The sequence below is a fragment of the Vipera ursinii genome (genome assembly GCF_947247035.1).
Source record: "Vipera ursinii genome assembly, chromosome: 1".
NCBI classification, from domain to species: Eukaryota; Metazoa; Chordata; class Lepidosauria; order Squamata; family Viperidae; genus Vipera; species Vipera ursinii.
The window spans coordinates 123,309,555-123,327,023 of NC_139512.1; the positions used below are offsets into that span (position 1 = coordinate 123,309,555).

The window sequence follows — 17,469 nt, forward strand, 5'->3', positions numbered from 1 at the left end:
CAGGCCAACAGCACCCTGAGGAGGCTGACTCTGTGAGAGTGAACCGGGCGATGAGAGGTTGACAATGGCAGCAGGTGGTCTCGCAAGTACCCCGGGCCTAAGCCATGTAGGGCTTTAAAGGTTATTACCAGCACCTTGAATCGCACTCGGAGGGTAACCGGAAGCCAATGCAGCTCGCGCAGGAGTGGTGTAACATGGGAGTACCAAGATACTCCCATAAGCACCCGTGTGACTGCATTTTGCACCAGTTGAAGCCTCCGGGTGCTCTTCAAGGGCAGCCCCATGTAAAGAGCATTGCAGTAATCCAGGCGAGAAGTGACAAGGACGTGGGTAACTGTGCATAGGGCATCTCGGTCCAAAACGGGGTGCAACTGGCACACTAGGGGAACCTTGAAAAGTGAACTGGTTTAATTTGATTCCAGGATCCCAAGAAGGAATCAGAAAATAGGTCTCCCTACTCTGCATTCCTAGAGGAGGAGAAACACAAGCTGATATCCATGTTTTTGTTTCTTTAGCAAAATCTGATATAGTTCACAAACTGGCTTTAGACTTATAAAGGGAAAACATTTCAAATTTCATAAAATTTATCACAGGAATTTTTCAAGATACACTTAAAAGTATAAATTCCATCTGTGGAAACATTATGATGAAATTTGCAACAGTAATAACTTCTTTTTGTTGGGGCCCTTTCAAAATTTCAGAAAAAATGGGATGAGAGATTTTGTACAAAGGAATGGGCCATTCATTGCCATTAATAAATCTCTGGATGACCTTGGAGTTACTAACTCTTACTCCAAGCTACCTCTTAGATCTTTTATAGAATAATAAGCGGAAACATCTCCACCATCTCACCCCACCCCATTATGCTGCCTCGAGGTCCCAAAAGCTATAAATGCAGTCGTTTGTATTTCATAAGGGATCTCTAAAAGGAACATTTGTTCTCTGGGAAAATATGACTCACAACAGTGTAGACTAAACACATAGAAATGATGAAATAGAGTTTTAACAGCAATGGAAAAACTCTTGAAAAGAAGGCTTAAAACACGTTTTATGTGGAATTTAAAGAATGTATTAAGTGAATTTTACCAAGTATCTAACACTACCAACCCAAATATTTTTAAAATTTGAAGAAGAAAAAAAAACAGGCCCATTCCACAGCTAAACTCACTCAAAGGAAAACATGCTGTAATAGAAAAATCATGGTTGTTTTTTTTCAAAAAGATAAAACCAATCAATAAAAAAACAACACCTAGGATATATTTTTCCTTCATTTGGCAAAAGGGTAACACCCACAAACAAGTTGTACTTGCCCGCAGACAAGCCACAATCATTCCTAGAGAAGACTCATTGTCCTTCGGGTATATGGTAACAGCCAGTCAGAAAATTGCAGTAGATGAAAAACAAGCCCACTGTAAAAAAAAAAAAACAACGTATGATCTGTGCTATAGATGAGAGTTGCAAATGCTTCCCAGATGATTCAGAAGAAATACTTTGGACGTCCCCACGGGCAAAACAACCTCTCTTCGTTTCGTATAAGCAGCCTGCCTTCCCACGTACAAGAGAGCACCTGCAGGCCTAGATTGTACTGCTGTGTCCTTGGTGCTCTCTGAGCTTGGTGGTTTTGCTTTCAGACATTTCATTACCCAGCTTTTGCCCCATGCAAAGAGATTTAGATCTCATTCGTTGGCCTGCTTGAGTTCATGGCGTCACAAGTGAAAGTGAAATCACAGAGCTACTTTGTCTTCGGCCACCTTGCCCCCAACTCTCATTCAGACCGTGACAGGATCAAGATATGGTTTCCAACAAGTTCTTTCTTTGAAACACAAGCGAGAGTCAGAACTCTTAAAATGGTCTCGTCTCCTGAGCTCACTTTCTGGCTTGGAACTGGGTGGGGAAAGAAACTACTCATAATTTATATTAAGTCAAATCATCCTGTCTGCCAACCAGTTAATTATTTCCCATTCCTGGTTTCAGAAGTCTTCCCTATCCACACATCTTCATGATGCTTTCAAATGAAGAAATCAGTTGAAGCTGGGTCTTCTCCATGCAAAGCAGATACAATGAACCGTGGCCTAGTTTTGAAAGAAGACTCCCCATTTGAGAGATATTAAAGTAAGAGAGAGGTTCTATGTAAAACTGGGAGAAGATTCAAATCTACCAGAATGTCAAGGAGAGAAGCAACCTAGAACTAAGGAGAAACTTCCTGACAGTTAGAACAATTAACCAGTGGAACAACCTGCCTCCAGAAGTGGTGAATGCTCCAACACTGGAAGTTTTTAAGAAGAGACTGGACAGCCATTTGCCTGAAATGGTATAGGGTTTCCTGCCTGAGCAGGGGGTTGGACTAGATTACCTCCAAGGTCCCTTCCAACCTATTATTGTTATTATTTATTTTATTATATCTGGGCTGTAGCCATCCAGATGACCTCTGGACTGTGGCAATGGAGTAGAAAAAACAATCTGGTAGACCTAACCATTCCGCCAGATTGATTTTGGAGGATGAAAGAAATGCTTTCTTTAGAATTACTGGTAGTTACATATTAGGGTGATTTGGATAAGTAATAACTCTTTTCCATCGTGGTGAACACTCATTCAGGCAAGTTCAGATGGGGATTTTTTTAAAAAAGAAAGGTGTTTCAGTATTGAATTTTATCTCATCTCCTAAGAGAATGGGAAATTAAGATTAGATAGAACTAATTATTACAAGAGCAAAATAAAATCCCAGTATGAAAACAATCAGTACAAAAGCAATTATTACTTTTAACTGCAAGTATGAAGCAACTTATACATTATACACAATTGTATAAACTTATTACTAATACAAAAGTCTAACTGGATCATCTCATTGTGAAAACCCAGAAGGTGGCAGTATTTGTCTGTCCAACGGCAACAACACTCTTTTCTAAAATTGCACTTTGTGAGTCTTATTTATTGTACATACTTAACATGTTCTTCCCTTTCAGAGCAGACAATATCATGCACAGCACAGAAAATAAACAAGATATAGTAGGACAAAATATTAGATCTGCACCCATAGCAAGGACATCCTTACTCTTTCTCCTATTTTGCAGGCATTATAACATCATTCATTTCTGTTATTTATTCATTCATCTTCTTTGCTACTTATCCTTACAGTCACAACCTTCCATATGCTGGGGTTGTTGACATCAGGTCAACAACCTTGGATATTGATCTTTGTTTCCATTTATAGCTTTGGAAAAATGAGGGTTTTATAATCCTTTTTAGGAAGATAAAAAGATTGTAAAGTAGCCTCTTTGACTTATTGCACCTGTTCTCCAAGTAGATTTCTTACTATCAGTTCTGGTATATTTTGACTTAGCTTTCCTAAAAGCATGCTCATGTATACAGACTACTGTATAAATCAACATATATTTGCCCCAACCTCTAGAATGGGGAGCTGCATACATTTTTATTTTATTTTATTTTTAATTTTAATTCCATTTATATCCCGCCCTTCTCCGAAGACTCAGGGCGGCTTACAAGCTTAGCAGTAGCCTTCATTCTATGTATATGCCTGCTTATTAGGGCTTTCACACACACCCCAAGCAGCATTATTACAAAGTCAGCTTATTGCCCCCAACAATCTGGGTCCTCATTTTACCTACCTCGGAAGGATGGAAGGCTGAGTCAACCTTGAGCCTGGTGGGATGCGAACCTGCACTAATTGCAGGCAGCTGGTGTTACTTAAGGAGGCATTAGCCCACTGCTCCACCAAGGCTCAACATCAGTACATTGTTACAATAGTGTAACAACCTTGCCACCCACCTTTCCTGATGTTTCATTATACAATATTGTTTTCATTGTTCATTGTGATCATTTAGGTATTTGGAGTATTAGGTGATATATATATATATATATATATATATATATATATATATATATATATATATATATATATATATATATATATATATAGATTACACTAAAGGAGAGATGGTTAAAAAAAATTAAGAACCCCTGATTTAGAAAGTAAGAGCAAAATACTGATGCACGTTCCGTGTGCTTCTTTATTGTGGAAATCATATTCAAGAGAAGATTATGCTTTCATTTTTACTGTCTCTGTTTCTTTCTTTCGTTATTTTTTATTTCATTATTTCTATGTGGCTAATTTATGGGGTGTCAAACTCAATTTCATTGAGGGCCTCATCAGCATTGCGGTTGCCCTCAAGGGGCCGGGTGGGTATGGCCAGGGTGGGTGCAGCTGGAGTGCGTATGGCCTACTGGGTGGGCGTGGCCAGCTCTACATCATTCGCATCAAGGGTGCCTATGGGGGCCTGGGCAGGAGTGGGACAGATCTGGGGGTCTCTGGCAGAAGGAGGGTCTCTGGGCCAGGGCCAAGGCAGTGGGGGCCGTTCCCTCACTCTTTCCAGGATGGCTTCGGGGGCCACATGAAACCACTTCACGGGCCGGATCTGGCCCCCGGGCCTTGTGTTTGACATGTCTACCCTAGACATTTGGGTTTATTTATCTGAAAAAAATATGTGCAGAACATAAAAGGCAATGGAATACCATCACCTTCCTTTTGGCAGGAAGGAGCAATTATCTTCCCCCACTCTCCCATTGCATCCAGGGAAATACTGCCTTCCAGTACTGGGCTGGTACCATAACTGAACAGCTGTCTCTTACTGGCCTCATCTAAGCCAGTGGTCACTGCCTGTGCAGTTATTAAACTTCAATCTTGAGAAAACTGAAGGTTCTTTCTGTTGCACTGAACAATTAATTCCTAAGCATTGCAGAACTGAAGAAGCATCTTGGATGAGAAGTGAAACATCTTCAAGGAAAAACAAGGTCCAGTTGCCTTTTGAAAAAGCACCTTCGAAACAGCCATGTCCTGGATGACTGAGAATCTCCAAAGATATGTTGGGAGATTGAAGGAAAGCTCAGGAAGACTATTGATGTCCATCTTTGCCTTTCAGTATGTTACCACTTATCTAAGATTCCTCCCAAATATTTATCAGATAAATTTAGTTGAATATCAGTCAGGATCCCTTTCCGTCAGGATTCAGGCCCAGATATAGGACAACAACAACACTGATCACCCTTCTGCTGGGCTGTGCATCCTTGCTCTGCTTGACTCCTTAGCAGCCTTCAGTACCATCAACCATGGTATCCTTCTGGACTGGCTCTGAGGACTGGGGATGGGCAACACATTACTGTGCTCATTCTCCTCCTTTCTCTGGAGTCAATACCATTCATGGTGATATGCAGGTTCTGAGGTTTTGCTAGTAAAAAATACCGGAAACCAGAAGTTGCCTTCAAGCTTTACGTTTTTATTCAGCTGAACAAAAAAAATGGGCTCCTCTAAATGAGAGCAGCCCCAAAAGACAAGAAATTCTTGTATTTATTCTTTCTGGTTACATAAGCAAGCCATCCAGCAAAGCTGACACGCATATGATAAAGATTTCACCCAGTAAGTCTAGCATACTGTAGATAAGATAGCAGAAGTAACTAAACATGTTCCCTTCTGGGTGTTTCCATAAAGATATATGTTCTTGGGTGGGTCAGGACATTGAGCATTTTCCTTGCTGGCCTTTCATGACCCTGCATCCAGGACTTTGCAAGAGCCCAAAGACAGTAGGGCCATCTGCACATTCACAACTGATATTTCCTATACTGTTCCCTAATTCCAGGTCAACAATGGGTAGGTGAGAGGTCCCACCTTTGGCCCCAATTTTATAAAGTGCCACAGGGTTCGGAACTCACTATAGTACTCCTATTCAACATATATATGAAGCCACTGGATAAGCTCATCCATCCGTAATAATAGAAAATATTTGTAGCTTGGGGTTTTAGATTTTTGGTTGTGGTTTGTTCTCCTAGCTTGTTTTACTATAATTTCTGAACATTTCATTTCCAAACTAGGTAACATCAGCAGTAGGCTTTCCTTGTCCTATTCTCCTTAGCTGTCTTGTGTGCCAGTGTGGTCAGTTGGTCATGTGACTGGTTGTTTGTTAGGAGCTATATTTGAATTCTGAGCAGCTGATTGGTTCTCTTGTTGATTGTCACTTCAAATGGTCTGGTTTCTTACAGATTGATATGCTGGATCTAGATCAATATGCTTGTTACTTAAATAATTAAAAATTATTGGGCATGCCAACACCCGCCATACACGTGAATTTATTGAGGCCTGGTATTCCACCAAAGGAGCAATTAACAAACATATTGATCTAGATCCAACATATCAATGACTGCCAGCTTACTTCTGGGTTCAATTCAAGGATCTTATTTTGACTTATAAAGCCTTGGCCCACCTCTTCCCAACTACTTCCATCCATTCATGAGGTAGAAGCGGTATGCTTTGGGTCCTGTCTGGGAGAAGGGAGGGTTTTCTGCCACATTGCCTGCTTGGAGTGAGAACCCTCTTTGATGTCCTTCAGGAAGTCCCTTAAAACATGGTTATGTCAACAGACTTGGAGGTCTTACAAAAATGTGGATTTAATGAGGTGGCTACATTGTGTGTGACATCTATGCTTTCTCTACCCTTTTAGCTTTTTACTATAATCATATGTCTGTTTTAATTTTAGAGTATTTAGAGCAATTGGGACTTTTGCAATTATTGTTTTTATGGTTATTTTGTACTTTATTATTTTATACTTAGAATCTTGTTTCTGTGAGATGGGTGGCATATAAAGATGATTGATGATGATGATGATGATATAGATAATGATGATGAAAATAGATAGATAGATAGATAGATAGATAGATAGATAGATAGATAGATAGATAGATAGATGATATGCAATGACAAAACTATGATTTGAGATTGCAATGTGAGTAGCCGGCGCAGATTCATTGACTATTTACCTTGTTCTGCATAATGTTTCTGTGAAAAAAAATATATCTGTGTGGAAGTCACACATGGATGGATATAAATACACTAAAGAATCTTAATTCTATCATTTTCTTAAACAGGCAGAATACAGAATATTTCATTACAGTTTCCAGTATACTCTTAATAAATTTCTTTGCACTTGTAAAGTAATAGGCCCATTGTGAGAGTTACTTTATTGATATCCAAATGAAGGAAAGTATTGAATGAAAACATTGCAGGTCAATTGGTCTTGACCTTCCTATCCTTTAGAAAACCTTTAGAAATGTTGGCTTTTTAAACAGGTCAAAGGTTGGAGCAATTTGTGATCCTATTGACTCATGATGGATGGTTGAAATATTCTTATTTTACATTTCCCTGATGCATTAGTATTTCTGTATATGGCTGTGTGTTTTTATGGCATTTTTAGCCATATATCTTTTGAGTTCTTTTTGAATTGGTGACGTCATGTCCCATGCCAGCCTTCCCTTCAGATGTGGTAAATTTCATTGCCCACAATTCTCAAGTCATCTTCAACATAGGGGGATGGGAAAAGTCAGTCTATATGAACATTTTGAGACTCAGCTAAATGCAACTCATTGTATCTTAGTACCTCATCCTTCAGTCTACATTTTTATTTGAGCCATGGTGGTGTAGTAGTTAGAATGCAGTATTTCCGGCTAATTCTGCTCATTGCCAGCAGTTCGATTCTCACCAGCTCAAGATTAACCCAGCCTTTCATCCTTCCAAGGTTGGTAAAGTGAAGACCCAGATTGCTGAGGGCAGTACTGACTCTGTAAACTACCCTCTGGTTGTAAAGTACAATTAAGCGGTATATGTCTAAGTGCTATTGTTATTGCTCTTTATGATTTGATTGCTGATTGGTTTATCTATTGTGGCAAATCTTAACTGGTTGCTGACAGGGGTGTAGGAGATCTTTGAAATCATCCACCAATTTTTCCCATTATGCTCAACTATGATACCAGGCTCTATCATTGATTTTATGTTCAAATGAGACAGAAGGATGATAGAGTCTCTTAACTAATTGCTTCTTGTGTGGAATGTGTCTGCCTTGCCTTCTCCAGAGACACATTAGTAGCATTGTTTCTGATTGAATAGCTCCATTAGAAAAGGCGGTGTTTTCCTAAGACTGGGACTTAAACCTAATGGGGTAAAAAGGAGGAAGGAAGATTTATGTAGTCTGCTTTTGTTATATCAACAGAGAGCCTTGTTAGCTCCTGTGTCCAACAACTGCTGGGAACCACTGACCTTCTCCCCTCACCCCTCTTCACAATATGTCCCTTGAAATTAGATGATGGAAGCACTATTTAATAGGAAACCTTCATTTGATCAAGCCAACTAAGACAGGCTAAAAGAAAGCCTCTGTTTTAATAAGAAGAGAACAGAGAAGATCTCAAAAGTCAACTTAAATACCATCCTAAGTCCATGGAACAAGGCTGCAATGTCAAAGGGGACTTGCTTTGGAACACTGCTTTTTCCAAATAAGTGGAAATACAAATAACTAATTTACAGTTACAGCTTTAGGTCTGTATATAAACAACTCATTTACAATTACACTTTTACATTTGAAAGCATCACCAAAGAAATTCTTGATCTAAATTGTATTTCTATTATTTATGGTTGCTTAAAAATTAGTTGTGCAAAGTAGCATAATTATGGGTGGTTCACACATGCCATCTCTGATGTTAAGAACCTGCATGATCAGATTGTAAGAGTGTGCAAGCTAGTCTTTATAGTTACAAAAAAACCCTAAATATTCAAATAGAGACACATCACGATTTGTACCCTAAGGATAATAGGAACAGGATAAGCACCATACACAGAAACCAAGTATGGGGCTGAGCCATAGGGTATTTATGCATAGCCCTTCCATCCTCAGAAAGTTCTTATCCAACAACACTACACAAGACTAAAAGGTGAGAGAATAACTATGTGCTCTTGGGTGATTTTCCCCATTGCAGACAGGCAAATTCACAATGAAATAATCACCTTTGCAGGAGCAGACAATAGCTCTTGATTCAGGCAAGTCTTCAAAGTAAAAATGCCTATGCCATCCTTTGGCTCAGAAACAGAAGGATGTCTTCTTCTTTCCGGAAGAAGAAGAAGAAGCCCAGAATAATCAGCAGAAGAGAACTGTCAAGATTTTATGATACTACTGTATATACAAGATTTTGTGACTTTTTGAGTAAAAAGCATGTGTATTTATACAGGAAGGGAAAAGAAGGGAAGGGAAGATGTAGTTGGATTACAATAAGGCTCAATCAGCAGGCAACTGAAGTGCCCCTTAAAGCTCTCTACACAGACTCCCAAGTGAACCATATTTGTGAAAAGCTTGACATGGCTGTTCTTAGTCCTTTTCCCATTCTTCTAAGCATGCATATCCATGCCAAGGAAGACAATTCTACAAGGATGCCAGCTAAAGAATAGTGAGAGCACCATGTTTTTGAGACACCTGGCCTACTTAATGGTCAGCAGATTTTGTCTGCGTGTGTTTGTGTGTGTGTGTGTTTCAAAATCCTTTGCTCAACTTTGCTGCCATAAAATATCTTTTTTTATTGAAAAGTTTTACAATACATTTTTGAATACAACCCCCCCTCCCCTCTCCCCAACCCCCCCGAACCCTCCCCTCCCCTCCCCCCTCCCCGACTTCCCAGAGCAAAATACAGGGTATAAAAATACAAACAAACATAATCTAAAATATGCAAACAACAATAAAATATTAAATTCTATCGCACTTTAACTCTTAGTAAAATAACTACAAGCTAGTTATACATCATATATATCCGCTACTTATTCAAATGCTAAATGAAACTTTTTAGTCCCATATTTATTCTGGATATAATCAATCCATCTTCTCCACTCCACAATGTATCTCTGTTGTGATTGGTCTTTCAAATACGCTGACATCTTTGCCATTTCCGCCAAGTTGGAAACTTTTAAAGTCCACTCTTCTATAGTCGGCAGTTCTTCCTTCTTCCAATATTGCGCTACTAACAGTCTCGCTGCCGTAATTAAATTCAACATCAACTTAGTGTCCACAACGGTAGTATCTGTGATAATACCCAATAAAAACAGTTGCGGAGAAAACTTTATCCTTTTCTTGAATATTTTTTGCATATTCCACCAATTTTAATCCAAAAAGCTTTAACCCTTTTACAAGTCCACCATATATGAAAATACGTTGCATCCTCACAACCACACCTCCAACATTTGGGCTGGCAGTTTGGATACATACTTGCTAATTTTTTAGGATCTAAGTGCCACCTATACTGCCATAAAATATCTTATTGACATCAGATCTATGGTGGAAGCTAATGTATGAGACTACGTGCCGATCTAGGTCTTCAACCAGAGAAACATATTGGGTGAGTTTAGGCCTGCCAGTATAATGGGAGAAAGTGAGAGGCAATACTGCTACAGATGCAGTTTTGAACCCCAAGAGAAAAGGAGGGATAGGAATCTAATCCTATGTTGATGCTTGTAATGGAGAAATATATTTAATAGGTCAACTGTAAACACTACTTAAAGAAGGTGTGGAATTTGAAAAGCAGGGAAGAATATCTATTCTGGTTCGAAGATATAGGTGGGGAAGAGAATAATGTCAGAGATTAATCAGTCCCTGTTCCATTGCTCAAGATTTGCTGTTTATTTTATTTTCTTGTTGAACAACAATAAGACAAAGATCTCTGTTCTTCGCTTCTTGCTTTTTGATGTGCCCATTTGTTTTTGCTTCATCCTTCATTGACAAAGTTGAAAGCTATAAAATAATCAAGGATGGATGTCTGTGGGAAAATGCTGCCTTGAAAGGGCTCCTTTCTGCAGACGGCTACAGGAGCTGATGCCTTAGGGAGGTGCAATCATAATGACTTAAAAAAAAACTCCCCCCCCTCTAGGAACAAGCCTACATCTGTTTTACAATGCTAGGATTTCTATGGTAAAATAAACCCCTGGCAACAAATGGCTTAACTTAAATGGAGAGTAAACACTTAAGAACAGAGCCTTGTTTGTTATATACCCTAAATTGGTCAGCAAAGCTATTCTCTAATATATTTCTGTGAGCCTATGCTACACACACCCTAACTGGGGGAAGGGGAACACCTCCAAACAGCTGCATTTCCCCCTGTTATCTCCCCCCCCAAATATATATTTAGAAGAATACTTGTTTTATTTTGATTATCACAAAAATGTCTGCTGAATCTTCTACTTGGACCACTTTACTGTTGTTTCAGCCAGGAACAAATAGATAGATGAAAAGTAACATCAGAGGTAAGGGTCAAAGAAGTATATGATCAAAAACTGTTCTTTTTACTCATCCACAGAAAGTGGAATTTTTTTCCCCATTTGAGCCAGTTTTTGACTCTTAATAACTTGCTACAAAGTTCCTGTAGATTTCTTGGCAAGATTTTGGAAGTAGTTTGTCCTTGCCTGCTTTCTAAGATTAAGAGAGAATGACTTGCCTAAAATCACCCAGCTGGCTTCATGCCTAAGATCGGACTAGATCCGTGGTAGCAAACCTATGGCATGCATGCCAGCCCTGGCACAGCACGGAAAGCAAGGCAGCAGCCCCATGTACATCCCCGTGTGAGAGTGCACCCCTGCCCTGCCAGGCAAGTGGAGTCACGGCAGCTGCCGACCTGTGCTCTTCTGCCGCAAATGCCATGGCGGAGCCCCGATCCCAGCACAGGCCCACCCCACTATCCTCCTCCCCCCCCTCAGAAGAGCTGTGGGGCTCAGGAGCTTCCCCCCATGCCCTCCACCTGCCCCAGGGAAGAAAACCATTGCAAGATACTCTTCTGTTTTAAAAACTTTTCCTTGTCACTTTTTGGAATTTTCATCCTGCTTTCATGAGATGGCAGCCTTTGGGGGGGGTAGCTGCCCCTCCCCCCCTCAAGACATTGAGCAAGACACTCTCTTGCTCACTGCCCCACCCACCAGAGACCCCCTGTGTCTTCCCCAACACTGCCCGGTCCCCACAGGGATCCCTCCCCAGGAGCAATATTGAGCTCACGCCCACCCAGTCTGCCATGACCACCACAGCCACACCCAACCAGTGGGCTAAGTCCACTTTTAATAGGTCAAAGTGGGTTTGGGGCTGCAGTTTGGGCACTCAGTCTCTAAAAGGTTTGCCACTACTGGACTAGATGCTTCTAGCCTGATGCTTTAACCACTATAGCAAACTGGCTCTAGAATATTGGATCACATAAGGTCATCCTCCTAATTCCAGAAACAATGAACAAAATTAGAGCTTGGAAAAGCAACAAAGAAAGCAAAGAATGGAAAGCATTTCCTGCTATCTTTAGATAAAACAATTAATGCAGCTATAGTATCACATTATAATAAAGTATTATGAATAAACAAGCTTTATAGCTCATCAGGCACCATCCAGTCCTGAATGTAAAAGATTATGGTATCCTGAATTGTTTTAAGAACCACATGTGGGTCATACCAGAGAAGACCTGTATCCCTGAACAGATGCTAAATGTTTTGGGGTTCCCCCTCCCTTTTTCATCTGGAATTTTTTAGTATTGATTAATTGTTTAGAGAGGGACGTAGTGGCTCAATGGGTTAGGACGCTGAGCTTGTCGATCAGAAGGTCGGCAGTTTGGTGGGTCGAATCCTGAGTGCCACGTAACAGAGTGAGCACCTGTTACTTGTCCCAGCTTCTGCCAACCTAGCAGTTCGAAAGCACATAAAAATGCAAGTAGAAAAATAGGGACCACCACGGTGGGAATGTAACAGCGTTCCGTGCGCCTTTGGCGTCTAGTCATGCCGGCCACATGACCACGGAGACATCCTAGGACAAGCGCTGGCTCTTCGGCTTTGAAACGGAGATGAGCACCGGCCCCTAGAGTCGGAAACAACTAGCACGCATGTGCGGGGGAACCTTTACCTTTACCTTTACCTTAATTGTTTAGATTTGGGAGGGGGTTGGGGGGGAGGTCTTTTCTCTTTTTTTTCTTGGTAATTTAGTATATGATGAATAATGAGAAGAAAAGAAACCCTATACTAAATTACCAGGAAAGAAAAAAGAGAAAAGACTTCCCCCCCCCCAAAAAAAAGTTCCAAACAATTGATCAATATTAAAAATTCCAGATGAAAGAGTAAATTACCAAGAAAAAAAGAGGAAAAAACCTCCCCAAAAAGAAAAACAAAAAAATCTAAACAATTAATCAATACTAAAAAAATTCCAGATGAAAAAGGGAGGGGAAACCCCAAAGCACCTTTGCAGATGTTTTCTTGCTGACTTTGTAATAATGCCGCTTGGGTGGGTGTGTGTGAAAGCCCTAATAAGCAGGCATATACATAGAATGAAGGCTACTGCTAAGCTTGTAAGCCGCCCTGAGTCTTCGGAGAAGGGCGGGATATAAATGGAATTAAAATAAAAAATAAAAAAATTCGGGTAATGAAATGTCTGCAAGAAAACAACCAAGCTCAGAGAGCACCAAGGAACCATCAAGTTGAAGGAAGCAATGAGGTTGAATGTGGATTTCCAAAGAGCAGAGAGGAAAGACAATGAAGTTTACTGGGACCAGCATTGCAAGCAGCTAGAAACAGAACTGACAGAAGGGCCATCCATTCCAGGAGTGCATTTGTGCAAATCAAAAGGATTTGAAGAACAGACTGACCTACAAGGTATGAAGAACAGATGGTGAGAATATACAGAAGAGATGTTTGTGAGCAACAAAGAGGCCCAGCCTGCCAAAGAATGATGTGGAAAGGGGAGCAGAAAAAAACCAGTCATCTTTCAGGAAGAAGTTGTGTGGGCAACAAGCCAGCTCCCAAACAACAAGCCCTCAGGTGCTGATACCATTCCAGCAGAGTTGCTGAGTTGCTGAGGCCATCACAGTAAAAAAAAAAGGTAAACAAACACATGGGATTGGAAATGGTCAGTGTTAGTTCCATTGGCAAAAAGGGTGACTTCAAGGATTACTGCACAATTGCTCTCATCCCTCACACTAGCAAGATGTATACAACAACGTCTGTTGCCAGCCATTGAAAGGGATTTGCCAGATATTCAAACTTTTGCCAGATGTTCAAAGAAGGGGTCATGGCATTTGTGACCATACTGCAAATCTATGCTAGATCACAGAAAAATCTAAAGAATGTAAAAGAACCTCTACCTCTGCTCTATTTACTACAAGAAAGCGTTTGATTGTGTCAGTTGTAACAAGTTGTAAAGAGCCCTCAAAGATCTAAGGGTGCCAACACATCGTTGAAGTTGGTGCAGTCGCTATACACAAATCAGGAAGCTATTGTGGGAACACTATATGGAGACACTGATTGATTCAAGATAGAGAAAGGATTGTGTCAGGGTTATATTGTTTCACCTTTCTTATTCAACCTGTATGCTGAACTGATCATGAGGAAGCTGAAACCTAAAGAAAAAAAAATTAGAGCAAAGATTGGAAGGGAACATCCACAATCTTTGATACGTTGATGACATAACTCTCAGGAAGACCTGAAACAACTGATCAAACTGATTAAAGAAGAAAGCAAGAAATTTGGCCGCTTCCTGAACATTAGCAAGACCAAACTCAGGACCACTGCAAAAAATGGAAATATAAAATAGCAGTTGATGATGAAGAGATCAAATGCATATAAGGACTCACTTTCCTAAGAGCATGGATTGATCAAAGCAGTGAGTGCAGTCCAGAAACAAAGTGCTGAATCATATAAAGTCACAGAACAATGATCATCGTGAATCAAATATGAAAAGGCAAGAAAATCAGCCTAGCAAGTAAATGAAGATTCATCCACACTATTATGTTTCCCATAGCTACCTATGATTGTACAAGTTGGTCCATAAGAAAAACTAGACAGGAGGAAAATAGATTTTTTCGAACTATGGTGTTGAAGAAGATTCCTATTCATTCCTTGGGCAGCAAAGGTGAGAAACAAGCAAGTAGTGGGGTGATTACTGGAAGGCAAAATCACAAAATTCTGCCTTACTTATTTTGACTATGTCATGTAGTCAAACACATTTTAAAAGGCATTTATGCTCAGAATGGTCAGCAGCAAAAAAAAAATGAAGCCACCAAAACATACAGTGGCCAGACTCCATCCAGAGCATACAACAATGGAAAGAAGCTGTTCAAGACTGCAAAATGTGGACAGAAATGGTCCATAAAATCAATGAGAATAGGACACAATTGAAAAGATAGTATCACCATGATGATAATGATTATGATCATCAACAAGACACATGTATACAATACATCTTGCCTAAATGTCTTTGACGTTTATTAAAAGTATAGTATTTCTTAGCTTGGCAAAGTCAGTTTATTATATTTTAATGCCTTTACTAATCCCAAGAACATAATCATTTAGAGGATGTTGGGTTGTCCATCTATAAGAACTTTGCAGAAGGTGCAGTTATGTCTTTTACCTTCACTGAACGTGTGTAGGAAAGCTTCTTGCTATTAGAATTTCACTCAATTTCATACCTGCAACTGGTGTTGTTGTTGTTGTTGTTAGCTGCGAAGTCGTGTCCGACCCATCGCGACCCTATGGACAACATTCCTCCAGGCCTTCCTGTCCTCTACCATCTTCTGGAGTCCATTTAAGCTCACGCCTACTGCTTCAGTGACTCCATCCAGCCACCTCATTCTCTGTCGTCCCCTTCTTCTATTGCCCTCGATCTTCCCCAGCATTAGGCTCTTCTCCAGGGAGTCCTTCCTTCTCATTAGGTGGCCAAAGTACTTGAGTTTTAGCTTCAGGATCTGGCCTTCTAAAGAGCAGTCAGGATTGATCTCCTCTAGGACTGACCGGTTTGATCGCCTTGCAGTCCAAGGGACTCGCAGGAGTCTTCTCCAGCACCAATGTTCAAAGGCCTCAATTCTTTGGCGCTCAGCCTTTCTTATGGTCCAACTTTCACTACCATACATTGCAACTGGAAAGACCATAGCCTTGACTATACGCACTGCAACTGGTAATCACTACCAAAACATTGCAAAGTTTTATTATCCAAAATTGCAAGTTTTATTATTGGAAACTTCAATCTATGCCTTGACTGAAACAAATGGATGAACAAATATTATTTATCACAGAAAACAATATTTTGTTTCAGCAGCCACAGCAAGACTTAATTCAATCATATATATTATATGAAATAAGTCAGTGGGAGTTATTTCAGATACATAGATATGCTCAGAGAGCAGCCTTCCTCAGGCAGGTGTGGATCACAAGATAGCTTGGTAAATGCTATGCAGGTAATTTCCCGAATGAGTTCCTTACCTGGATGGTTAATGACAGAATTAAACTGTCCATTAATGAGTGTTTGCAATATGTGGGCATTATATATGAGCCCTGCTTCTGGTGAATCATGTAGTAACGGTCACTGATAAAGGTATGATTACAGTTCCTGCCATTCTTCACTTTATTACAAGGGTATCAAACTCGCTACATCATGTGATGTGTCGCGACGTATCGTGACTCTTTTTGCATTGCTGGTAATGGGGTGGGTGCGGTTTTGGTATGCTGAAACCGGCCCGTGGGCTGGCAGTTTGACACCCTTGCTTTATTATTTTTCAGATTCTGTTGTCTTTTTTTTTTAAAAAAAAGTCTCCAATTTGCTATGAATTCAAAACATTTTGCACATTATTAATGTTTATATCAAAGGCTCTGTAACTATTTAATCAGTAAAATAGCCAGCTCCCCAGACTTAGACAATTTAATTAGCAGACGTTGCTTGCTGACATTAATTTTGTATTTTGCTCCCGTGCTTTATTCCATTTTATTCATTTGCTCAGCCAAAAGCTGATTAAACATTCTGTGACATGAGAGCAGATTCACGTGAATGACACAAAAAGAACTGCCACACCCCATTGATTTTAGGAGAACAGCCTCTTTCAGATCCCTCTCAATGCCTCTGAGCTATGCCTATCCTAACACACCAACACTTGAAAAGTAACTTTTGTTTTCAGTTATGAAAAGGGGGCTTCAGAATTCTTCATCAGCCCATCAACACTTGGACTTCTCTTTCAGGGAACCTGTCCTGGCTTGCTCTCAAATCCCTCATCATGTGAAGTCAAAGCAAAGCACTATTTGGAGTTTTCTAATTGTTTGCAGCATTCAGAAGGAAAAAAAATGTATTTAGAATGCTTCAGGAGTAGGTGGAAGTTAAATTAGAAATTTATTTATTTATTTATTTATTTATTTATGGGATTTATATCCCGCCCTATCTCCTGAAGGACTCAGGGCGGCTAACAACAAAACATATAATAAGTACAGAAATTAAGATAAAAATAAAATTAAAAACATCTGTGCAATAAATTAAAATTGAAAACTAAAAATAAATTAAAAATTGTAAATATAATTAATTAAAATGCCTGTCAGTCCAGGTCAGCCTGGTGGAAAAGGAGTGTTTTGAGGCCGCGGCGAAAGGATTGGAGATTTTGGGCCATCCGAAGTTCAGGGGGGAGCTGATTCCATAGGACTGGTGCTCCCACAGAGAAGGCCCTCCCCCTGGGGGTCGCCAGCCGACATTGCCTAGCTGACGGTACCCTGAGGAGGCCTTCTCTGTGCGAGCGTACTGGACGATGGGAAATTACAAGTAAATGTCAGGGCAATTAATTACTATATCACCCCCTCCTCTGATTTAATGTCCCTAAGAAAATTTG

At 40.1% G+C, this 17,469-nt stretch overlaps 1 long non-coding RNA gene across 1 annotated transcript in view; it reads right to left on the bottom strand.

The window, feature by feature from the left end:
• LOC310632618 overlaps positions 1 to 17,469 on the bottom strand; it is a 378,391-nt gene that overhangs the window by 138,201 nt on the left and 222,721 nt on the right. The window contains exon 2 of the long non-coding RNA XR_014490885.1: positions 12,741 to 13,110. This is a non-coding gene — a long non-coding RNA (uncharacterized lncRNA). The remainder of the gene's footprint in view (positions 1 to 12,740; positions 13,111 to 17,469) is intronic.